The sequence below is a fragment of the Lissotriton vulgaris genome, chromosome 7 (genome assembly GCF_964263255.1).
Source record: "Lissotriton vulgaris chromosome 7, aLisVul1.2, whole genome shotgun sequence".
In the NCBI taxonomy this organism is placed as follows: Eukaryota; Metazoa; Chordata; class Amphibia; order Caudata; family Salamandridae; genus Lissotriton; species Lissotriton vulgaris.
Window position 1 is genome coordinate 142,928,198 of NC_141695.1, and position 25,051 is coordinate 142,953,248.

A 25,051-nucleotide genomic window follows, 5' to 3' on the forward strand; every position below is an offset into this window, starting at 1 on the left:
GTCTCTACCAGCCAGTCCCAGACTTCCGATGGATCCTCGAAAAAGCGAGTGCCCTCTTTGGTAACCACCTGCAGGCGGGAGGGGAACAACAGCCAGTACGCAGTTCCAGTTCCCGCAACTGTTTCTTCATTGCCAGGTATGAGCCACGTCTCTTCTGGACTGTTGCTGTGTAGTCCGGGAAAAACATCACGTGGCTGTTACCCACTTTGAGATCACTCATCTTCCGAGTCTCGCGCAGCACCGTGTCCCGGTACCGATAGTTCAGGAGTTTGAAAAGGAACGGGCGAGGCCGGGTGCCGGGTCTCTGAACTTGTGCCGGCACTCTGTGCGCCCTCTCAACCACGAAGTGCGGGGATAGTGTTCCTGTCGGCAGGAGCATCCGCAGCCAGGTCTCTGTGTAGTGCTCGGGTCCTTCCCTTCTTCCCCCTCCGGCAGGCCGACCACCCAGACATTGTTGCGGCGAGAACGCCTTTCCGCATCCTCCGCGCGGTCCTCCAGTGCGTGGACTCTGTCAATCAGGTCTTGTACAGCTGAGGCATGGCTGTGCACCACAGGCTGCAGTTCTTGGACCGTTTGGCCCTGCGCGGTGTTCCGATGCCGACCGGCCCAACACCGCAGGAGTGAAGAATGTCCCAATCTTCTGCCCTCACCGTGACCCCCAACACCCGCAATCAAAACGGATGGTGGAGAACATGACGCCGGGAGAAGGTGGGTAACAAAACAAGGGAACCCAAGGTCTTGGGGAACACAACTCGTCTCCTCTGGCTTCTTGGCAGCTGACAGCTTGACACAGACGAGACCACTAAAATGAAAGAAGGGGACAAGATTAAATACACCCCTATCACTATGACCAGTGCCAAGTACACACGCAAACCACTGACCTCCCTGCTTACCCCGGATAACAAACGAGTGTAGCTTGATACGAAACAGGAATTCTTCCACTGCAATCGTATTGGTTGTTTCTTTGCGTAACCCCAGACCAACCACGCCCCCTCGGGAAACACCGAGAATGACTAAGGGGGTGGAATTCACAATTCTTTGGACAAAAAAGGGACAGGGGAAAAATGGTATCAAGGGAATATGAAAGACACCCAAAAAAACCCTGCAATCTAAAAAAGAACACGAAGGTAGCGCAAAAACGGCCGTTATACAGCTCCTTCCTGAAACCACCCAAACAATGCGCATAACAAGATGGTTTGGATACAAAAAAGAGATAATTACGGGACGATGCAACTCAAGGAAACGCAGCCGCGAATCCTGAACGTCACCAAAGATCAAAAACAGGTCCCCAAATAAAAGGGTTCAGTAATGCCCAAGGGAATAGGAAAACAGGGGAGCAGGGAAAAAAGGGGGTGAAAACCCAGCACTAGAAAAAACCGCTGGAATGGAGCTCGAAGGAAGGGAAACAAGGTAGAACTACAGGAACAGGAATCACACGGCAAGGGACCAATAAAGAAACCAAGCACCTGTTTCCTGTTGGCAGCCCCCTTTTAAAGCGAGCCCTAGGGAGCGTCCATAAATTCACATATGCACTTGGCACTTTTAAGGATAAATCACTAACGGGGAACTAGACAGAAGGACCCAGGCCCCCTTGAATCCCAACACGCGGTGACTGACTCCGACAGTTTACGGTGGTCTGCATGTAGTAGCGTGAAGTCAGATGTGACTTTATCTATCCGAGCTTCCAGAGAGGTCTTGGTTTGCGCTAGGGTAGTTCCAATACGTTCCACTGCCACCAGAACCGTGTCCATTTTGGCCGCCAGGGTAGCCGTGGGTTCCATGGCCGCTCGCCTCTGCTCCTGCGCAGGGTCAGGGCCGCTCGCTTCCTGCTGTTTTGCCTGCGTTTTGTCCCGAAGCCTGCCCATTGCTAGCTGCTGCGCCGTGGGCATCAATGCGTCTGACTGTGTGCCTGTCAGTGGCTGTAGGGGGGACCTTCTGCCCCGGGTAGACAACGTTGCGCGCTGGGTGCGGAGAACGACAGCTGGGTCTGACCTCCACCTCCAGCTGTCACTGTCCAGAAGTTCAAGGGCAGTCCATCACCCAAATCACCCAAATCGGCTCTGAGTCACGGCTCGTCAGTGGAGAGGAGAGGGGAACGATCGATACGGCCAGGGAGTGATGGCCGCTCGGTGCAGGGACCATCAAAATGGCGCCTTGGGCTAGATGGCGTCCACGTGTTGAATGTCGTATCTGGTGGCACTCTTCACCCCTCAAACCACGGCCTCCGTTGCCTTCCTGCTTCTCTCAGGCCCAGGCCCAATGTCTGGTGCCCCTGCAGCCTTGGACAGCCTAGTGGATGGTAGGCGCGTTGTGGCTTCCTGTCCAGTGACGTGCTCAGTGGCGGCAAGCAGCACCAGCACCACAGCTTTCCACGACAAGCAATGGGCATTCACCAGAGTTGAGGCTTGCCCTGCAGCTCATTTTTGGATCGTCGCAGTGCTTCGCAGGGGTTTGTCGGGCCACCACTGCGCTCCCAGTCACCTCTCTGGCCCCAGGTCGCACTGCCGGCAAAACGGACGCGCTGCAGTCTGCGTTCCAACCTCCCTCCTCATTGCCGTAAGGGGTAGGGCCAGCCTGTTTCCGAGTCCTCGCCTCTGCCTCCCTTGTTCCCAGTGATGCTATCCTGGAGGTGCGCTGAAGGGGCCCCCTCTCCTCTCCTCACCGCAGCATGGATCTATCGCGGCTCACCTCCGGCGTATCCTGGCACTCTGAGGCCCGCCGCCACGTCATCAGCTGCACCGGGTGTCTGTTGTGGGCCCCCTCTCTCTCGGTCTCCCCTAGCGCCACCCGGCACCTTCCCTCTCTCTCTGGGGCCGCTGCTGTTGTTCTCGATTTGCCGCAGCTGTCAAAGGCTCAGTTCGGGGATCAGCGCACTCCGGCCACTCCTCCTGTCCGGCGCCGGGATGTTTCCTGGGTGTCTCAGTCCAGGCGAGCTTCGCCCCTTTTTCAAGCCTCTCCGTGCCTCTGCAGGCCGATGGCCGCTCCTGTGCCCCCGCCGCCTCGGGTTCGCCGTAGTGCCCGTCGGCAGGCTCCCCAGCCGTTCCCGCACCAGTTCCGCCCTGTGTGGGGAGAAGTAAACTCACATCAGGATAAATTAAGGAGAATTTTATGGCCCTATGGACGGAGCTCTAGAAAGTCGCATCTGCCATGTTGCCTGGCTGGCCATGCCCCCTATTTCATATACTTTACGTGGGACATTCACTCTAATATCAGGTGTTTCCACCATGAAATAATAATTCAATTCCACTGTCTCTAGAAATTCCATCAGGTTCTGGCGAGCTATTGTTACTTCTGCCGCACTGTTTAGCATCATCAGTTCAGTAGTCGAGTCCTCAGAATTCTGGGCATGTCTGATCTTTAGACCATCGACCTTCTACTTCTTGAACTGTGCCTTTTTTTTAAACTTTTCTTCTTTTTTGGAAGTATATTCTTGAGCGTGCTGCTCGTCTCTGGGCTTTGTACGCTCTTCTTGTCTTTCTGACTGTCCTTCCCTCTTGGAGTTTTTCGATGAACCCCGAAAGCAACAAGAGGAAAGTGTATCAGTATCCTGATACCTGCCAGGTTTACTAATATTATCCCTATTCCTGAGATTATACCTCTTTTCAGGAGGACTCCAGTGGAGGATATCTGCCTTGAGATTAAGATTTTTTTCCTGAATCCTCTGGGGGTTTACTTAACTGTACAGGTTTGCTAGGTTTCCCTATGTGTTGGCAAAAAAGGGTTAGTTTACAGTTGAAAGATGTGATGTGTCCCGTTGAGTTTTGGGCCGATTTCTGTCGTGGTCACTAGGCCTACCCTTACAAGTGAGGTATCATTTTTATCTGGATACTTGGAGAAATACTGGCTGGAAGGAGGTTTGTGATTCTCCTCAGGTTCCAGAGTTTCCATCACAGAAATATGAGGAAAATGTGTTTTTTGACAAAGTTTGAGGTTTACAAGGGGTTCTGGGTAACAGACCCTGGTGAGACCCACACAAGTTACCCCATCCTCGATTCCCCTGGGTGTCTACTTTTAAAAAATGTACAGGATTGGTATGTTTCTCTAGGTGCTGGCTGAACTACGGCCCAAAATCCACAGCTAGCCACATTGCAAAAAAGGGTCAATTATCAGTGGAAAAATGTGATGTGTCCACTTTGCGTTTTTGGCCATTTCCTGTTGCGGGCACTAGGGCTACCCACACAAGTGAGGTACAATTTTTATTGGGAGACTTGAGGGAATGCTGGGCGCGTGGGAGTTTGTGGCTCCCTGCACATTCCAGAATAGTCCATCACAGCAATGTGAAGAACATGTGTTTTTTTATAAAGTTTGAGGTTTGCAAGGGATTCTGGGTAACAGAACATGGTTAGGAGACCCACACAAGCCACACAATCCTGGGTTTCCCTTGGTGTCAAGTCTTCAAAAATGTGCAGGGTTCCTTTGTTTCCCTAAGTGCTGTATGAGCTAGGGCCTAAAATCCACAGCTAGGCACTTTGCAAAAAAGGGATCAGTTTTCAGTTGGAAATGTGAAATGTCTGCGTTACATTTTAGGATGTTTCCTGTTTTGGGCACTAGGCCTATCCACACGTGTGAGGTACCATTTTTATTGGGAGGCTTCAAGGAACACAGAATAGTAGAACAAGTTTTATTACCAATTGTCTATCTATGCATTTCTACCTTCCAAATGTAAGACATTTTGAAAAATGCCCTTGAATTCACATGCTTGTATGGGTACCCACAACTTTGTCGATGTTCAAATTACCACTGCTTCTAAACTCTATATTCTGTCCCCATTTAAGAAATATATAGGTTTCCTTGATACCTATTTTTCACTCTTTGTATTTTACCAAATGAATAACCATTCCAAGACACAGCTCAGTTATTTGCTCTGGGTTCCTCGGTTTCTTGGTGACCCTACAAGTCCCTTATATCCCCACACCTAGAAGGATCCAGCGGATGTAATGGTATATAGTTGTCAAAGGTTTGTCATACTAGAAAGAAGTTACAGGTGAAAACGTTGGCACGAATGGCAGCTTTTTTCAACTCCATTTCAATATTTTTTATTTTCAACTGTTAGTTTTTAAAGGAAACTGTGAATGATCTACACATATGACCCCTTACTGAATTCAGAATTTTGTCTACGTTTTAGAAATTTATAACTTTCCGGGATCCAGTATTGGTTTCACACCCATTTCCACCACTAACTGGAAGGCGGTTGAAAACACAAAAAATAGGAAAATTAGGCTATGTCCCAGTAAACTGCCAAAACTGTGTAATGGCTGCCGTCACCCCAAGATCTCCTGAAAGTAGAGGATAATTGTAGTCAAGTTGTTCATATTGCCCAACGTCCTTTACTTTTCCCAGATACTAGCTTTCTGGCTGTGCAATGATGCAAACTGCAAATGTTGTATAACTCCTATGTATTGCCTACAGAAGAGGGCAAGAATAAGTAAAGCTCAGTGTGCTATGAATCATACGGTGGGGATCTGAGGTCCAAGATATTCAGACTATTGTATGGATGTCCATTATAAGCTCCTGATAGAATGGATGAAACAAAGAGATGGAAAAGTCATGGTACTTCATGGATCATACCCTATTTGTGCAAACGTTAAAGTTTCCAAGGGTCCACAAGGCCTAAAGGGCCAGGTACGTTTACACCTTTGTATGACTATCCACACCAGACTGAGAACTGGGCAGTCCATGGGCAAGGGTTGAGTGTCACAAGCTACCCATCCCCATTCACTCTGTTGTGGGGCAATCAGAAGCACGTTTACTTAATATTGGGGGCTTGTTCCATAAGTGGATTCTCAAATCCTCCATGGACCTCCAATAAGAATGTATTCTTCCAGAAATGGAACGCTTTCACTATATGAAAATTCATTACTGAGTATTACATTCTCAAATACAATAAGGAACAAGTAAGGGGTTAACCCAATTTAAAAGATGCTTAAATCAGCAGGGTGTTACAACACATGCAATCTCATGCATTTACAAAGTCCTCTGAACACCAAGAGAGGTCCACAGACTAGCTGACCTAGACTAAGGAGTTAGGATACTTGGATTAGAATCAAAACATTGGTCATTTGTGGGAAACACTGTCCTAGATCTTCTAAATGTGGTCTCTATTGCCTGCAGATGTATTCTCAGTAGAGAAATCCAGACTGGACAGGTGCTGGAGGTGGTGCACTAGTGGTGGACTAGTCTACACATGCTACAGCAGGAGTGTGGAATTTAATAACATATCTACTTGTCCATGCGGCAGGTTGCGTCATAAATCTACTTGTCCTGTAACAAAATCCACGTGTCCCTTTTTATTTACGTGTTTTTATATAGCGCGGACTTTACCCAAAGGCGTCAGAACGCTTCACAATAGGACCAGTAATGATACATGAGGAGAAAATTACAAGTGAACAAATGACAAAAGCAAACATTAAGTTACATGAAGCAAAAGTGACAATTGTGAACAAACAAAAAACATGAGGTAGCAAACGGTGCATTACAGGAGGAAAAAGTGACATTGTGCAGGTTACAAGAAAAAAACTAAGTACAATTAGAGGAATAGTACTGCAATATACGGTAGACACTCAAGCACAAGAACAAACGTTACGTAGGCACTTGTTCAAGTATCAAAAAGCCAATGAAACTGTGAGAAATAGAAAACCGTGTGTTACAAAAGAAAAGTGACGAGTGCATGTTACACAAGAGTACCAAACACAGGTACAAGGATAATACTGCAATAAATGGCAAACACTCCAACCACAAGAACACACTGGGAAGGCACATCCATAGTCATGGAGAATAGAATTTTTAGTAATGGGAGGTCTTCCTTCAGAAAATAGAGAGTGCGTGAATTAAATTTGGAGGTGTCTTTGGAGGAGGAGAATGTTGAGGTCCATTTTGAAGGCATGGGTGGAGGTGGTGGTACGGAGCTGAGGCGGAAGTGAGTTCCAGATTCTCACTGCGTTGCCTGAAAAGGATTGGGCCATCGATCTTTCCTTCTTGAAAGTGGGCGGTTCAAGTAGTAAATTTTCCGCATTACGAGATGGTCTAGAGCCTCCAGAGAGTTTCAGTTTATTCGTTAGGTAGCGAGGAGGGGAGGAGAGCAAGGCTTTGTGGGTAATACAGGCAATCTTCTAGACAGCTCTAGCCTCAATGGGAAGCCAGCAGAGGGTGTATAACATTGGTGTGATGTGGTCGCTTCTTTTGGCCCCATAAATGAAACGAGCTGCTGAATGGAGAACAGATTTAAGGGGGGACAGGTGGGATTTGGGGAGGCCAGTAAGAAGAGAATTGCAGTAGTCCAGTCTGGAGAGGACCAGCAATTGCACAAGGGTTTTAAGGTTTGCTCCGGGAAAAAGCGACAAATTCCCCAAAGCAGGCGCAGTTGGTATTCAGCAGACTTTGCAATGGAATTGATGTGGGAGAATAGATTGAGTTTTTTGTCGAGTATGACACCAAGGGATTTTTCGCTGTCCACAATGATGGGTTTATTGTTAAGTAGATTCATCTGATCCATCCATGATTGAACCGGGTGGGAGAAAGTGAGGAGGAGAGGATGAGGAATTCAGTTTTGGAGGGATTCAGAATCAGTTGATGCGTTGACATCCTTTTTTGAATGTAGTCGAGAGTAGAGTGTAGGATGGCGAGATCGTGAGTGGAGGCAACCTTGAGGTAGATTTGAGTGTCATCTGCATAGAGATGATAGTGGATCCTGGATTAGTTAGGAGATTTCCCAGTGGCTCTAAATAGAGATTGAACAATGTAGGTGCAAGTATAGAGCCTTGAGGAACACCTTGACCTACCGCCACAGGAGATGAAAGACTGTTCGCCATTTTGATCATTTGGGATCCATCAGAGAGGAAGGAAGGAAACCATTTAAGCCCAGTGCCCTCTATGCCTATTCTCTGTTGCAGAGTGTTGAGGAGAGTGTTGTGATTGACAGTGTCAAAGGCTGCAGAAAGGTCAAGGAGAATTAGAAGACAGGACCCCCCGAATCGAGTTTCCTCAGCGCGTCATCAACCACTTGCAGTAGGGCTGTTTCAGTGCTGCAGTTTTGGATGAAGCCGGACTGACAATTGTCAAGAAGATCATTGTTCTTGATATGACGAGAGAGTTGTTTCGCTATACATCTTTCTGTGATCTTCGCAAGAAAGGGTAGATTAGTGATGGGGCGGAAGTTGTTGAGGTCATTCGCATCAGCAGTGGGTTTTTTAAGCAGAAGGATGACCTGCCCTGTTTTGAAGGAGACAGGAAGGGAGCCTTGACAGAGGGTGCGGTTGACCAGTGTGGTCCAATAGGAAAGGGAATGGGTATAAAAATCAATGTCAATGGCACTAGGGATGGGGGCCAGAGAATGGTTGGAGGGCTTTGTTTCGAGGGTGAAATTGAGAAGGGCATCTTCAGAGATGGGGGTCAAAGTTCTGCCAAATGGCTAAGGATTTGCGCTCCTCTGGAGGGGTAGGATGAGCGACCTGATCCACAAGGGATTTCACTTTTTCGTCGAAGAATATAGTAAAATCTGCTGCTTTCTTTGTAGAATCCTCCAACTTGGAGGTTGGGGGAGAGCAGTCAGGAATCTTGATGAGATCAAATAGTTTTTTGGGTCTATTTTTGGCTGAGTCAAGAAGGGTTTTGAAGTGCGACGCTTTCCCAAGTAAGATGTGCTTGTGGTACTTGGATCTTGCTGAATGAAGCGTGGCCAAATTATCAGTGGAGGGCACTTGCCTCCATTGTTTCTCCAGGAATCTTAACTGCTTCCTTTCTTCATAGAGGGATTTGTTGAACCAAGGTGCTGAGGGAGTGGGCCTTATCTTTCTGCTTTTGAGAGGAGCGACGTTATTGATTTCGACTGCAAGGACTGTGAGCCATTGGGAGGTGAGTTTGTCAACATCCAGGCCCGGGTCTAGCCTTGGAAGTGATAACAAAGCTGATTCACAGAGGGAACCAACATCAATATTTTTAGCATCACGGAACCAGGGGGTAGCCCTCTTAGGATGGCCAAGAGTTATAGAGTGTGATAGATGAAGTGAGAATGGGATGAGGAGGTGGTCATACTAGTCTACATGAATAGGGGTAGTGCTGGAAAGCATGCCTGCTTTAGAAATAACAAGGTCCAGGATTGAGCCCTTCGAGTGTGTTGATTCTGTGCAGTGTTGGATAAGATCGTTTGCAGAGAGGAAAGTGGCCAGCGAGTTTGCAGAAGAGTCCTGCGGTAAGCCCCAGTGGAGATTGAAGTCACCCACGAAGGTCTGATTGTCACTTTAACAGTATTGGTCGCTGATGAAGTCAGTGAGTTCCTCCATAAACGAAGGGCCACTACAAGGCGGGTAGTAAATGACATGGAATCTATGGAATCTGAGGGGTGAGCGGTGGTGCAATTGAAGCTCAAGAGAAAGGCATTCAAAGGTGTGGAAGGAGCTGATCGGAGAAGTCTTAAGCTGAAGGGAGTTTCTAAAGATGACTGCAACACCTCCCCCAACGTTGTCAATTCTGTCATTCCTAAATATAGAATAGCCTGTGGGTAATAGGAGATCAAACATAGAGTGAGAGGTATTGTTGAACCAGGTCTCTTTGAGGAAGAGCATGTCAATATTGTGAGAGGTGATGGTATCGGAGAATTCAAGTTTGTGTTTTATTGCAGATCTGCAGTTGTGGAGCAGACAGCGCAGCTCTGTCAAGACTGTTTTGGTGACGGGGCACTTGGGCTCTGAAGGGTGATCGGGATATTGTAGTTATGTGGGGGTGCTCGGGAGGGTTTAGGTGGATGCTTGGTTCTGACAGAGGAGATGGTCGGAATAGTGTAGATAGTAGGGTTACTTTGGGGGATGCAGGTTGAAGAAGGGTGGCGTTCAAGGGCTTGAGTGAGTTAACGAGGTATGCAAATGACAGGTTGAGCTTGGCTGTATTGGGGTGAGGGGGCGAGGTGCATCTTGTGGGAAGTTGAGGGTTTTCCAAAGGAGTAGAGGTGTATGGAAAGGTGGAAATCTTGGAGCTTAAAAGTGAAATGGCATCTACAAGCTGGGAGATGGAGGTGATAAGAGAGCCTAGCTTATTTTCCAGAGAGAGTAAGGCAGAGCACAGAAGGTTGGGTGGCTCGATGGAAACAGGAGGGGGTGGAATTGGTGGCTTGTTTGAAACAGGAGGGGGTGGAATAGGTGGTCGAAGGCAGGGAGGGGTGGGGGGATAGGAGGTGAGTTGGGGTATATAGGGTTCAAAAGTGGGGAAAGGAGTAGGTTGAGAGCAGGAGTTGGTGAATCGGAGGTGAATGGAGAGTTATCTCTGTTGGTGTTGCAAGAGGGAAAGTAATTAAGGACATATTTAAGGGGAGATGGGTGCGAATCAAGGCGGTAGGGTAGAAGGAGAGGGGAGGACTGTGTGGAGTCGTGTGAATGTAGGAGGTTTGGGAGGAAAAAAGGGGAGGTGGTTGGAGAGGTCTTGTCAGCTTGGAGAGGTGGCTGTGAGGGAACGGGCATCTGACAGAGTGAAGGGGGTTGAGAGAAAGGGAAGTTGAAGAAAGGAAGTGGTTCTGCTGGGCCAGAGGAAGGGAAATGGAAAGGGTTACCAAGGGGGGAAAGGGAGTAGCCCAGCATTGCTGGAGGAGTGGGAGGGAGGAGAGAGATGCAGTGGTTGTCGTGAGTGAAGAAAATGAAATCGTTTTTGAGCCTCCCAAAACGACCATCGTAAAATTGATCAACAAAAAAGGGATTCCGGGAAACATTCAATAATGTTATGCTGCAATCGTTTTACTGCAGCTTTAGTCTGGCCGGGAGGATAAATGATTTTGTAGCAAGTAATTCCAGCCTTAACTCGAGTGGTGGCCATGTTGGTCAAATGAGGCGGAGGAAGGTGGGGGAATAATATGAGAAGGGAAAGCGGTGGTGAGGAGAGGTAAAAGGGCATAAAGGGGGCACATATTCCAGACGTTGGGTGAACATATCAGAACTAATGTGCCGTCCGGGAAGTGAGGTGGGTATTTGTTGGGCCCTTCACCTAGGAAAACATGATGCCACCTGGCACTTGATAATATTTACAAGGGAATTGTTTACATATGATAGGACCAACTTGACCACTTTCAGAGCCATCACAAAGCATATTTAGTCAACATAGAACAGATTTTAAACGTACACCCAGTGACCACTGGTGAGCACTGTACATAACACCAGCCTGTTAACAGAACCACATTCGGCACCAATCGCATTGTACGCCCATGATCTCAACAGACTACTATTGAATCCTAAACTCCTGAGAATCACTAAACTTAGGGGCAAAGAGCATAGGGTGGGGCAAAGTCTGACTAGCAAAATCTAAATATGCACAACAACCTCGTCATCACCTTTAGAGGTACTCAGAACAGGGTGCCAGAATCATACTACATGAAAAACATTTCCTAGCACCACATATACGGAGAAGGGCCTGGCGCCCTACAAACCTCGCAGTCTCCCTGGCCAGCTGGCCATCTCAGAGGGGGACTCAAATGCCCTGAAACCATAGTGTGAATGGTGCTGCCAATGCAGCGGGAGTCATAATTCAATCAGAACTGTCCCACGGATAAAGTTGCCTAAATGGTGCAGCTGGCACTACTTGCTGCTCAGCTGTTAAAGGCCTAAACGGTGCAGCTGGCACTACTTGCTGCGCAGCTGTAGAAGGCCTAAACGGTGCAGGTGGCACTACTTGCTGCGCAGCTGTAAATGAGGCAAAGGCCGCCAGGGCACTCAATGTGCCCTTTAAATAGATAGGAAGAAACGTTGCAGCTGCCCACGCACATGGATGATGTTAAGAGGAGAATTCCTGAACCAGATATGTGGGTCAGTTTGTCAGGTGGTCCGCTTGTCCATTCCAAGATGGCCCCCAAATGCAGAGAGATGATCCACCCCATTTCACTCTATATGCACAGCCGAGCATAGAGACCAGGGAGGAGGAGGCATCCCTCTTCAGTATGCTCCCGGAGCTTCAATTGGGTGTTCCAGCATGGCGGCCATTTTCAAGTGGATGCATTTAAATTACCAACCACCCAAGTAGTCTTCAGCTGAATCGGGGTTCACGGCTAAATGTTATAACTCCTGACACGGTTTCCGGCTGTTGTGTTAACAAATTGACCTTTGTCCCTTTAAGGATACCTTGTTATTGTTGCGGCTCTTGTTCAGGACATGAGGTTCCGTGAGAATCGTAATGATGTTTTGGGCCTGTTCGAATATGGACGAGTTCGGTATCTATGAACCGCAAATGACGAGTTTAGTGGGTGTACGCATTTTCGCTACCCTACTTTGCAGCATTTGTCTTATTCGTGGGTTTCTTTATCTGAACCCACGGGTTCCATTTTAGATGCGGCATCCATTTTGTTTCTTGCCCTCAGGTAGCACCGAGCGAACAGACAATGTCCGCTTCATGACCCTAGGACTCCCAAGCTTTTGCGGAAGATGCATTTCCTTTGAGTGTGTCTTTATGACTAGGGGGATGACACGGCAGAAGCAGATGGCTCCGCTCGGGGCTCATCTTGCCGTGCCGGTCTATTGTTTCAGCCTTGCATGCATTAGGCATGAATCCTTTGATCCTGTGATCACGCTTCCGACATTTCCCCCCACGCTCTTTCTCCCTGGTGTCTCCCTGGTGTCTGTCTTCCTAGCACCTGTTCCTGTCTCTTCTCTCTGTTCGTTTACAACCAGAATGGAATGTGCCTAATGATGGGATAGCGTGCTTTTACAGTTGGGAACCAACATGCTACTGTAATTTTGTTCCGGACTTCTGAAACCGTGAATGTGATCCTTTGAAGTTTACTGTGGGAACTGAGTTGTAACCTTTTGTTCGTATGTCGGGCAGTGGCAAAAAGGTGTATAAAAGGAGCGATCCACTTAGTGCAAATTGAAGCAGACTCTCTGAACATACACGCTGTTGTACTTCTAGCGATCTCTGTGTCCCTGCAGTAAATAAACGCTGATCTTTGACGCCGAAGGAAGTGTCCCGTGTCTCTGTAATTTGTACGCCGGAGCAGGTAGCCCCGAAGGTTTCAGGTGTTGTTCCCTGGCACCGCTGGGCCTTAAATTCAGCCCAGTCCTTCAGACACTTGTGTTTATCTTTAAGTTTGAGCCGCGTTCTGCTGCTGTCCCTAGGTGTTCTGCTCGAACTTCTGCGGTTAGAGCAGTTACACCGAGGACGCCAGAAGGGCGGTCGCAGTTTCTCTGCTCTACCGAGCCTCCAACATAATTCTTCTTCTTCTTCTTCTCTTCATCTGGATTTCACCTCAGAGTGAACCTCAGCTAACGCAGACACCCCCAAAACAAAGATAAGACTGCAGTGGAGGCCAGCACTCACCGGCATCATCCTGGGTCCATACCGCATTGATGCTAGCTGCAGGCCGGCGGCACCGGTGCCGAGGCTGGTCTTCGGAGCTGGGGAGGGAGGGTGGGCTAACTCGCCCGTTCCCGTTCGTTCTCGGGTCATGCTGGCGGAGTTGTTTGTTTCCCTTCCCTCGCGGCTTCCGTCTCTCCCGGGCTGGCTCGTGAGCAGCTCCCACTTACCCAGCCTTTCGACCATTGACAGGTCCCCCGGCTTCGGTCGGCGGCCGGTCCTCCCCCGGCGCTTCTCTAGCGCTGCGAGGCGGACCCGAGGTGCCATGTAGTGCAGCGACACATTATGGCAGCAATCTCATTATATAAGAACTCTGATATAGCTTCACTGATTATGCCAAGGATTAAACCTTGGTAGTGTTTGAATACTTGGAATCCCCTTATGTTGCCACGTTTCCACAAATCTGCAGACCGGGGCTGGAGGTGGTGGTAAGCAATAGTTCCAGGGTTAGAATGCCCTTTTGAGTCTGTGCAAACCTACTAACGCACATGTTTTAAGGGTTTTCGACAATTCTTCCATAATCTTTTCCCATACTGAGAACTGTTGGAAATTTACTCCTGACAATGGCAGGCGTAAACCTTCCAGAGTTGGGGAAAAAAGTGGTTGGAGGGAAAGTGAACTTGCAAACACTCAGATTTTCGCATGAGCAAATCTACACAGGCATATTTGCTCATGATAAAATGCAGTTCACAAATATTTTCTAGGGGTACTATTTCTTGTCCTACTGCTGTAAATCCTTGGGTACTCTTGAAAGCCATATAGTTGCACTTAATGCAAGGACATACACCATGGGTGCACTTTTGAAACTATCTTTAATAATTGGGTATCTAATTTGGTCTGACGTTGACCGTGAACTTTTGCGTTTATTAACTTTCTGTCTCTCTCTCTCTGTATTGCCTGGCTTCACTGTGAGTGACAGCATTCAGCTCTTTCATAAAAAGCATATCGGCACACAAAGTAGTTTTTATTCAGTCCCAGTAACTACAGCGACAGTGGGTGATTTTTGAGGAGACCAAAAACAATTGTGCTTTTCCAGTGTTTGTTACGATGGTGAGGGCCCAGCAGCTCCGGCACCAATAGGGTTTTACAAAAACCTTGCCAAAGCAAGTCACACATTGACAAAACTAAAAAGTTGACCACCAATTTCAGACCTATTGGCTTTGCCAATGCTTGTTTATTTTTGTTTCCCATAATCTTATTTAAACTGGTTACACTAATTTTCTATTATGAATATTTTTGGGAAACACTAGCATGCATCAACACATGTTACTAAATGATGCTGCAAAGAAATGGTACCTTAAATTTTACAGTAGTTCAGCTAAATGTTTTTTTTCCTGCTTTCATCTTTCCATGATTATTTTATTTCGAAAGCAAAGAATCATCAATCTTGCTTTCAAGCTTCTGCAAACATTCACATCAAATCAAAGAGTATTATTGGGGCATTATACATATCCTGATGTTGGTAAACTTTAAAAATGTGTGTACACATTTTTATACTGGAACACTGTCAGTAGTGCAGTTAGAGCTTACAACATTTACTTGAAGTGCTCATCTTAATAATGAAGGCTTTCTATTAATGAACCATAAATACAAGTTTGAACATTATTAACATTTGGACAAAAATATTACCTTAACTGCAGAGGGCGCCCTTCCCTGATCCATAATGTGGTACTGCAAACTGGCAGTCAGAAGGTTTGAGCTGCAGGGGGTTGAGTCTACTTGTCCCAAGGACAAAATACTCATTAAAACTTTTTGCCCTTAACCCCAAACAATATGTCCCGGGCGTCGAGCTATAGAAATGCCACATCCCTGTACAGACTTGTTCTGTAGCTGAATGTGTTTAGAGGGCAGTATTCAAGACAATGCCCAGAGCGAGTACTGCTAGGCTGCCCTTTCAAATCAGTTTACCCTCAACACTCAGAAATCAGTAAAATCATCTTTCAAATGCTCCTGGGGCATTATAATACTTTGTGCTCGAGGGAGTAACTGGTGTGTGTACCCAGTTTGTGCGTCCAGGGTCACAGTGGCATTACAGAAAGGGCCAGTGACGTTTGTGTGTCCCCTCTGTAGTACAGATAACGCTGTGCACATGTTGCTCCAGCACTATCATAAAAGGGTGCGCCCTCATTTGCATAGGGGCGTGACCTCATGCAAATAAGTGAATCAATTTGCTTTTGCGCCCGTGCCATATTATGGACACAGCACAGAGGCAAACATGCCTTTAGAAGGCACACTGAAAGCGCGCCACAAACAAGTGGCACACTTTCAGCACACCTCCTAAATGCAGGCATCTGGAGGGTAGAATGGGGTTCCCTGGGGGCAGCACATTCAGGTGAACAACAGAGCGGCTGCTTTTAAGTAAATCTGTGTTTTCACAGTGCAGATGTGGGATAAGAGAGAACAAAATTGCCCCGGGTTTTGTGCTTGTTAAATTAAAGAGAGAGAAAATTAAAAACTAATGACTGTACGGACACTAAATTTAAATTGGTATATTCTAATATTTTATTGTTTTTTATATCAACTTTTTTATAGAAAATATTTTTTGTCTTATTATAACTCAATACATACAGAAATTCATTACATATAACACAGTGTTTGTAAATGATGACAAACAATCCAATTAATTTATAAAATACAGAAGTGCATTCCCATTTCAACGCGTTTCGGCGTGAGCCTTCTTCAGGAAGTCTGTATTCATGCACAATTATGTTAACTTCAATCAGATGGGGAAGGCAGACAACTTCGATCCTTAATTTTCTCAATAATAGAAGTGACCAAAGATATGGTACAAGTAGCTTTAAATTCACTCTGGTAAGAGGCCTGCCTTGTTCCAATAGGTAACGAACACAGGGAGATGGGAAATGAAGATGAATCACAATGGTGACGCCCACTCGGAACTACTTATTCGAACATGGTGTTCCAACTAGACTTGAGGTTCTGATGTGATTAAAGATGTCGACTTCGTCAATAATTTTGAATACGCTCCATTTTTAGGGTGGAGATATGGAGACATAAAGCGGGTGTCTGGCTGGTATTCCCAGCTGCTCCTCCCTCCCACTGGAACCAAAAGGAGAGGTCCAATAAGCCGGGAGCTGTGATCCGACCTGACCTGGTCAGTGCCGGTCGCTCCTCACGCCCCATCGCTGCCGCTGCCCTCCGGAGATAAGTTCTGAGGCTGCATTCATTTGGTATTGTTGCTGCATTGATTTGATTTTATCGTCCTCCGTGCCCCTGCTGTACTGTTGTGTTGTGAGGCTGCATTCATTTGGTATTGCTGCTGCACTGATTTTATTTCATCGTCCTCCATGCCCCTGCTGATACTGCTGTGCCTGCTTTATTATTGTGCTTAATTTAGTTTTGTGTACATCGCGATCCCCGCCGCTGCTCCCCCGCGGCCCCATCCCTGCTCCCTCCAGCATCACCGATCCCCTCCCCACTCGCCACCCCGCACCCACCTCCCAGCTGCTCCTCCCTCCCACTGGAACCAAAAGGAGAGGTCCGATAAGCCGGGAGCTGTGATCCGACCTGACCTGGTCAGTGCCGGTCGCTCCTCACGCCCCATCGCTGCCGCTGCCCTCCGGAGATAAGTTCTGAGGCTGCATTCATTTGGTATTGTTGCTGCATTGATTTTATTTTATCGTCCTTCATGCCCCTGCTGTACTGTTGTGTTGTGAGGCTGCATTCATTTGGTATTGCTGCTGCACTGATTTTATTTCATCGTCCTCCGTGCCCCTGCTGATACTGTTGTGCCTGCTTTATTATTGTGCTTAATTTAGTTTTGTGTACATCGCGATCCCCGCCACTGCTCCCCGCGGCCCCACCTCCGCTCCCTCCAGCATCACCGACCCCCTCCCCACTCGCCACCCCGCACCCGCCTACCAGCTGCTCCTCCCTCGCTACGCCCCCCCACTTTCCATTTATGACAGATAAACTTACGTGCAGCGTTCACGCGCAGCGGACGCGCCCTATGCGCGCCGAAGGTGCGCCAAAGTTAAGCCCGTCTACGCCCGTCCGTGCCTGGACCGCGCCCAGCGCCAGACCCCCTGGCCCACCCAGAGACCATCCCACCCGCCGAACTTACGACACAGCAACCCTCACTGCACTCAACACCGGACGCCTTATCGACTGTCACCGAGCCGCCCCAGGAAGTACCCATGGACCCTTCACTTGCCATTCCTGAAACTTTTCTGCATCAGGACCCACGCTGCAATCACTAACACCAAACTGAACTCCAGCAACAACCACCTGAAGTGCATCCTGCTCAACACCCGCTCGGTCCACAGACACGCCATTGAACTATGGAACCTACTCGACACCACAGCGCCGGACGTCGCCTTTCTCACGGAAACCTGGATGAACGCCTCATCAGCACCCGACATCGCCATAGCCATCCCGGACGGATACAAGATCATCTGAAGAGACCGCATCAACAAAACAGGAGGAGGCATCGCCATTATCCACAAGAACACCATCCGCATCTCGACCTACTCCGACGATACCCCCATAGCCACCGAACACCTCCACTTCAAAATCCAAACCGACCCCAAGACCACACTCAGAGGCACCCTCATATACAGACCCCCAGGACCCCGCACACAATTCAGCGAAGACTTCGCTGACTTTGTCAGCCCACACGCCCTCCCCTCCGAGGACTACATTCTCCTTGGGGACCTCAACTTCCACCTGGAAAATAACAATGACAACAACACCACCACCCTGCTGGACAACCTCGCCAATCTTGGACTCAGACAACTGGTGAACACCCCAACCCACTACGCCGGTCACACGCTTGACCCAATCTTCTCCTCCAGCAAGCACATCACCTTTAATTACGTAACGGAACTCCACTGGACAGACCACAGCTGTGTCCACTTTAGCTTCAGAAAGACTACGACCCACCACCACCCGCAAGGAATTCCCCGCCGAAACTGGAACAAAACTACCACCGACCAGCTCACCACATCTCTGAACCAAAAACCCCTTGCCACATCAATGGACCCAAATCAAGCAGCCATCAATCTCGCAAAGTGGATCACCCACTACGTTGACGAACTAGCACCCTTGAAAAACCATCCCAACAAGACAGGAAGCAAAAAAGCCTCCTGGTTCAACGACGACCTCAAGAACTCCAAAAAGAACTGCCACACCCTTCAGAAAACCTGGCGAAGAAACCCCACTACAGACAACATGACCGCCCTCAAGAACGCCACCCACAAACACCACTAGCTAATCTGCACCACCAAGAAATCAGCGTTCAAGGATCGACTAGACAACAACGCTCATAACAGCAAGGAACTCTTTAGCATTGTCAAAGAGCTCACCAATCCCAACGCCAGCAACAACGACATCACTCCCTCTCAAGACCTCTGCGATTCTCTAGCCTCGTTCTTCCACAGCAAGATAGCAGACATACACAACAGCTTCGGCGACCAGTCCACTCCCCCCACCACCGAACCGAAGCCCCCCACCAACACCCTCCACGCCTGGACCCCGATCAGCACTGAAGACACCATCCGCATGATGAACTCCATCCACTCCGGATCTCCAACCGACCCATGTCCCCATTACATCTTCAACAAGGCCGACTCCGTCATCGCACCCCAACTTCGGGACTTCATCAACTGCTCATTCGACACTGCTATCTTCCCGGAAAGCTGGAAACATGCCAAACTCAGCGCCCTCCTGAAGAAACCTACAGCAGACCCCACCGAACTTAAAAACTACCGCCCCATCTCACTCCTCCCGTTCCCCGCCAAAGTCATAGAGAAGACCGTTAACAGTCAGCTCGCCGCCTTCCTTGAATCAAACAATTCCCTCGACCCCTCACAATCCGGCTTCCGAGCCAACCACAGCACCGATACCGCCCTCATCGCAGCCACAGACGACATCCCGACCCTGCTCGACAACGGAGAAACAGCGGCCCTCATCCTCCTGGACCTCTCCGCAGCGTTCGACACGGTCTGCCACCGAACCCTTGTACAACGCCTCAGGGACGTCGGGATACAGGATAAGGCATTAGCTTGGATCATCTCGTTCCTCGCCGGAAGAACACAGCGAGTCCGCCTCCCCCCTTTCAGATCAGAGGCCACTGATGTCATATGCGGCGTTCCACAAGGATCATCGCTCATCCCCACCCTCTTCAACATCTACATGTGCCCCCTCGCATCCATCACACGCCAACACAACCTCAACATCATCTTCTACGCAGACGACACCCAGCTGATCCTCTCCCTCACCAAAGACCCAACCACCGCCAAAACCAATCTACACGAAGGGATGAAAGACGTAGCCGAATGGATGAAGAATAGCCGCCTAAAACTTAACTCTGACAAGACGGAAGTCCTCATCCTAGGCACATCTCCCTCTGCCTGGGACGACTCATGGTGGCCCCCGGCACTAGGCAACGCACCAAAACCAACGGACCATGCTCGCAACTTGGGATTCATCCTAGACTCCTCCCTCTCGATGACCAGACAAATCAACGCCGTCTCCTCATCATGCTTCAACATCCTTCGCATGCTCCGAAAGATCTTCCGATGGATCCCCACCGAAACAAGGAAGACAGTCAAACAAGCACTCGTCACCAGTCGTTTGGACTACGGAAATACCCTTTATGCCGGAACCACAGCCAAATTGCAGAAAAGACTTCAACGTATTCAGAACGCCTCCGCTAGACTCATCCTAGACATACCCCGCCACAACCATATATCCGGTCACCTGAGAGACCTGCACTGGCTCCCCGTCAACAAAAGAATCACGTTCCGTCTCCTCACCCACGCACACAAGGCACTCCACGACCTAGGTCCCAGATACCTCAACACTCGCCTGACCTTCTACACCTCCACCCGCCATCTTCGATCGTCCAACCAAGCCCTCGCCACAATTCCACGCATCCGGAAAGCCACCATGGGAGGAAGATCCTTCTCCTACCTGGCGGCCAAGACCTGGAACTCCCTCCCCACCCACCTACGTCTCACACAGAACCACCTCTCCTTCAGAAAGCAACTCAAAACCTGGCTGTTCGATCAGTAGTGAACTCATCTCCCTTAAGCGCCTTGAGACCCTCCGGGTGAGTAGCGCGCTATACAAATGTTTGACTTGACTTGACTAGACTTTTAGTTTAAGAAGTAAGCTGTTGATGGTTTGGTAGAAAGAAAGGGTTTCGTTTATTTAAACAAAATGATCGTTTTGTGCATAATCTGAATATAAAAAACAGAGCAACAATAGTGATTGTATTAATTGGAGATTGTTTTTATTGATTGTAGTGACCCCTGAAGAAGTGCTTTTGACGAAATAAATACTGCCCTGAATGAAGAAATGCTTATGTTGTGTTCTTTCCAAGAGGTCCGGATGGGCACAGTGGGAGCACTAGAAACTTAGAAAATTGCATGATCACTCCCCTGTGGAATTAAAGCATATTATAACCAAGAACAATGAGTAAAATGAACGAGTAGAAAGATGAAAATGGAGTACATTTTTGAATTAATTGCCGAGATTGGCACAAGTAAGCTGTGCGACTGGATGGGGTGAAATGTCAAGTATCTTCTGCGCTAAATTGTAAATTGGGCACGAAGAGTGCCTCGTGTTGGGGGGAGCACTGTCTAGGTGAAAATGGACTGAGAGTTGTCATGGGAGAGGACTTGAGTTTGGCATTCTCGTGCTTGGGGTAATCAAGGGATTCAGGCTGTGGAAGTCTGTAAAGGAGTGACTGTTGGGGCGCAAAATCATTGTTGGGGCAAGAGGAACTGGCGGTGAGTAGTGCGTTATGGGCGGACCTGTTGAAGCGCAAATGTTTTTTTTCAATGCTGTAAAACATTAGTAAAAGTGAGTGGAACCCACGAGTGAATTAAGGAGACAGATTGATATCTGATACCTGTGATTTCCAGCAGGAAATTATAGGGAAAAAATATTTATTTTTTAGTAATTGTTATAGTTGTTTATATAAGGACTGTAGGTGGGTGTGCTTTATATTTAAATGTTTTTGCCACTGTTGCGCATTAAAAAAAAGAACAAATTCAGATTCATAAATAAATACAGCAGTAGGAAAAAGCATGACTGGTAGCAAGCAAGCTTCTTTCTGCTTGGTGTTCCATTGGCTGCTTACTATCCCATCTGATGGGATCTTGCGCTTTCTGGTCTTGACAATCTCAAAGTTATAGGTAACTGCTTTGTAATCTGCCCTTTTGCCCTGGCTCTTAGGATGAGACTAACAGAAACCATGGCCTCCTTTTCTTTCAGGCAATGCCCTCTCTTGCACACGCTGCATCAGCCACACAGACCCCACTTGCAGAGGACCAGCAATGATGTGCAACAAGTTGGATGATGTTTGTTTTACTAAATTTATGGTCACCATTTCCAGTAAGTTATTGTTTCTTAATTATATTTTCTACCATAATCCATTCAAGTCTCTCTCAAGAAGATACATATTATCATAATGATGAAGTGGATACTTCCGAATAGCTTGATGCCATTGCCCTGATGTTGGCATGAACAGTCATGCCAAAACAGCTTTTTTGAGTATATATACGAACGCATACATAAAAAATGTTTTTTCTTTGATTCCTTCAGTTAACAGTATAGCATAAGTGCATCTCGTAGTGTGTCTAAAAAGTAGGATTTCCTATCATTTGAAAGAATATTATGTGAGATAAACATTGATCGATAGAGAAGCAAAATAAGTGATACATTTCAACACAGATTGGGGTTCTCAGGTAACGTTCTGAAATGGTTCACCTCTTTTCTTCATAATCGCTTGTAGTGACTCAAAGTGGGAAGTTGGCTATCCAACACGTACTCAGTGAGAATGGATGTGCCTTACGGATCCGCCATCTCTCCTACACGCTTCAACCTATACATGGCACTGCTGATGCAGATCCTTGAAATGGAGAGCATCATGTACCACATGCTCATAGATGACATACAGCCTTACTTAACGCCTTCGACGCGGCACGAATTTGGCCGCAGCGCGGGGGGGCGGGTGCGAGCGCGTCGCTCCCTTACTCGTGACGGACCCACGCCATCATGAGTCACGGGCGGTGTGTGCTTATGATGGCCTGGAGCCGTCATGACCCGCTCACTCACTAATTCACCCGCAGGGAATTAGTGCCCCATGGGCGGAGTGGCAGCTGGATGACGACTCTAGGCCGTCATGAGCACAACGCCGCCTGTGGCTGATGACGGCGTGGAGCTGTCATGAGCACGGAAGCGGTTTAACACTTCCCTCTGGACGATATCACCTGGCTCAATGACGAAACCAAACTTGGCTGTCACGGAACCAGATATTGATCTCTATGAAAACATAATTCTTGCTCTTTTCGCAGCCCCACTGCCCCCGCTCAGGACATGCATGGCTGACATACTTGGACACCTTCAATTGCATGCATGCAGCCGTCGAAGCAACAACATCTCTTGGGATCACACTGGATAAATACTTTAATAGGCAAGCACACATCAACACAAATACTCGCAGTGAGTTTCACAAACTCAGCCTGCTTAGGAATGTAAAATCTTTTGTGCCACCATAAGACTTCCTACTTGTTAATCAGTCTTGGTTGTGTCCAGATTAGACTATGGGAGTGCAACCGTAACAATCCAACCAAAACATGCCCTAAATGCTGCAGCGAGGTTCATAACCGGAATGAGGATTTTTGATCATATTACAGTATCTCCGGAGCTTCCACAGTGTATCCCACTAGATGCCAGGATCCAATTAAAGCAAGTGTGCATGTTGCAGAGTCCTGCACCATAAGATACCCAGGTATGCAACAAATAGGCTCAAGTTCTCAGGAGCTAGCGGCTCATTACGGAGCTCAACTCCCGCTTTCTAGAGCCTTCCAAACTACGCATGCACCTTCTCTGGATCAATCAATCAAGCATATAATTTGTAAAGGGCACTACTAACCCATGAGAGTCTCAAGGTGCTGGGGAGGGGAATGCTGCTACTCCTCGAAAAGCCAGGTCTTGAGGAGTTTTCTGAAGGTCAGCAGGTTTCGGGTCTGCCGTAGGTGGATGGGGAGGGTGTTCCAGGTCTTGACGGCGAGGTGGGAGAACAATCTGCCGCCGGAGGTCGCTCTTCCGAGGCGGGACACTGTTGCGAGGGCGAGGTCGGCGGAGCGGAGCTGGTGTGTGGGGGTGTAGAAGCTGAGTCGTCTGTTGAGGTAAGTTGGTCCGGTGTTTTGGAGTGCCTTGTGTGCATGGGTGAGGAGCTTGAAGGTTATCCTCTTGTTGACCCCGGGAGCCAGCGCAGGTTTCTCAGGTGGGGTGTGATGTGGCTGCGGCGAGGGGTGGCGAGGATCAGTTGTGCAGAGGCGTTCTCGATGCGTTGGAGTCGTCTCAGGAGTTTGGCTGAGGATCCTGCGTAGAGGGCGTTTCCGTAGTCCAACCTGCTGCTGACGAGGGCCTGGGTGACAGTTCTTCTCGTTTCAGTGGGGATCCAATTGTAGATCCAGATGGTGTTGACCTGTTTAGTCATGGAGAGGGTGGAGTCGAGGATGACCCCTAGGTTGCGTGTGTGGTCGGTGGGTGTTGGATCGGTTCCCAGTGCGGAAGACCACCAGGAGTCGTCCCAGACCGAAGGATGGATCCGAGGATGAGGACTTCCATCTTATCCGAGTCCAGATACAGTCGGCTGTTCCTCATGCATTCAGCGACGGCCTTCATTCATTCTTGAAGTTTGGTTTTGGCGATGGGGCGTCCTTGGTGAAGGAGAGAATCAGCTGGGTGTCATTGGCGTAGGAGATGATGTTGAGGTCGTGCCGACGGGCGACGTCGGCAAGCGGTGCCATGTAGCTGTTAAACAGAGTTGGTCTGAGGGATTATCCCTGGGGTATGCCGCAGATGATCTCGGTGGCTTCGGAACAGAAGGAGGAAGCCGGATGCTCTGTGTTCTGCCAGAGAGGAAGGAGGTGGTCCAGTCCAGGGCCTTCTCTTGGATCCCGTCCTTGTGGAGGCGTGTTCGTAGTGTGTGGTGGCAGACTGTGTTGAAGGCGGCTGACAGGTCCAAGAGGATGAGGGCCGCCATTTCTCCGTTGTCCAGCACAAATTTGATGTCATTGGTGGCGGCGTTGAGGGCAGTCTCGGTGCTGTGGTTGCTGCGGAACCCAGACTGGGAAGGGTCCAGGATGTTGTTCTCCTCGAGGTAGCGGGTCAGTTGTTCGTTGACTGTCTTCTCAATGACCTTTGCCGGGAACGGGAGCAGGGAGATGGGCTGGAAGTTCTTGAGGTCCTTGGGGTCCGCCTTGGGTTTCTCGAGTAAGGCGTTGATCTCGGGGTGCTTCCAGCTCTCCGGGAAGGTTGCTGTCTCGAAGGAGGTGTTGATGACTTTCCGGAGATAAGGGGTGCAATGGATCTGCTGGCTTTGTTGAAGATGTGGTGTGGGCATGGGTCTGACGGAGATCCAGAGTGGATGGTGTTCATGATGTTGGTCTAGGAGAGCAGACGGTTGGTGCGGATGGTGGTCGTGGGGGCGGAGGAGGTCTCAGTGGTTGTCGGGCAGTCGTGGCGTTGAAGCTGTTGTGGATGTCTGCGATCTTGTGCTGGAAGAAAGTGGCCAGCGAGTCGCACAGGTCTTGCAAGGGTGGGACGTCGTTGGTATTGGAGCTGGGGTTGGAGAGATCCTTCACGATGTTGAAGAGCTCTTTGCTGTTGTGTGCGTTGTTGTCTAGGCGGTCTTTGAAGGAGGCCCTTTTGGCGGATCTGATGAGGTGATGGTGTCTGCGGGTGGCATTATTGT